Source organism: Clarias gariepinus, chromosome 11, assembly GCF_024256425.1.
Source record: "Clarias gariepinus isolate MV-2021 ecotype Netherlands chromosome 11, CGAR_prim_01v2, whole genome shotgun sequence".
Taxonomy (NCBI): domain Eukaryota; kingdom Metazoa; phylum Chordata; class Actinopteri; order Siluriformes; family Clariidae; genus Clarias; species Clarias gariepinus.
In genome coordinates, this window is record NC_071110.1 from 12257452 (window position 1) to 12259124 (window position 1673).

The window sequence follows — 1673 nt, forward strand, 5'->3', positions numbered from 1 at the left end:
AGAGTCGGTTCTAATGATTTTGTTAATAAGTTAATAGTTAGTGTGTAATTACAGTTTGGTAAATCTAACCGTGAAACGTTTACTGTTTACAAATGTATCAAATGTATCAAGTTGAGAACATTAAATATCAAAAAACAAAATTATCACTTCAAAAGTCTCTTTCTGAATGTGATTACATATTTTTCATGTGATTCTGAATTTGATTTACACATTCACTTTTTTTGCCTGTATAACTATTTTGTAAGCAGCAGGGGATTCTTCTCTTCAGATGGGACTGGGGCTCTATTCAAGATAGAGGAATCATCGATAGCTCCAAATAGCAATCTATTTTAGCACAAACCCTGCAGGCCTCTGTTAGACAGCTGAAGATAAATAAGCATTTCACCTTCCAGCATGATAACAACCCAAAGCACAAATACAAGTATTGTAGGTATGTGACAAAAATCGCATAGTATCTCCAATTTCATCATCAACCTCATCACATAGAAGAAAAAAGTAGTTTTCCAGAAAGGTAGTTACTTGCAGAAGTTACACTTATTTCTGCAACAAATCTTGAGAATCTATAACAGAGCAAACAATAAAGAAAATTGCTGTAACTTTATTACTTTACAGATATTTTCACAAATGTAGTGTCATTTTGAAGGTATTTTCATATAAATACCTAATATCTATTCAATGGTACCGAGGGAAAAAATGAGACCTGGCAACTTTTTTTGGCACATACATAACTCAGTCAACTTTTTTTTTTTTGGTACATACCGAATTCAAGTCAACACAGATCTTCAGAGGAAGATCAACATTTTGGAATGGCCTCATTAAAGCACAGATCTATATATAAGTGTGTATCTATACACTGTGCTCTGGCAGTGTGCTAGATCTGGAGCATTTTTGCAAGGAATAGTTGGTAAAACTAATTCCTTTATTCATCTTCTATACCACTTATCCTATACGGGGGCCAATCATTCGCAATGCATGCACACACTCACACACAATTTTGAGACACCAGTTGACCTAATCTTTTAGTAAACCTAAAAATGTCTTTGGAATGTGAGATAAAATCAGGGTACCCGGAGGAAACCCACCAAGCAGATGCAAACCCAGACTCATGCACACAGACCAGAGGTGGGAATCAAAAACCCAGACTCGGGAGATGACACCTTAGTGCTGACCACTAAGCCACCGTGCCACCTAAGATTGGTAGAATATTCCCACAATCTTTTAAAAAGTATTAGTTTTGGTGTTAGTTATTGGTATTAATTATTATTATTATTTTTTTTTGTTTTTACCCAAAACGTTTTGTTTCTCTTGAATTTTGCTGGTTGCAATATCAGACTGACAAGAACCACAATATTTAAGATAAACTCCATTTATCATATACCTTATACCCTGTCTGTACAATATATCTGACACAATATCGAATCTTTGGATGCATTCTAATTTAAGTGCATTTTAATACTAATTCTAGTTCTTGAAGTTTCTTGTTTAATCTAAGAAACCATACATGAAGATTCCCAGTTGTTGTTGTCGTCGCGCGGGCCCGTGTCACGTGATCAGTGCGCACGTGTAAGCTGCAGAGGCGCTGATGGAGAGAGAAAGAGGGAGGGGCCGGGGGAGAGAAACACGCGCGGAGGCTCTGTCTGTAACTGCTCCTTATGCGTGGTGTACGTGCACTT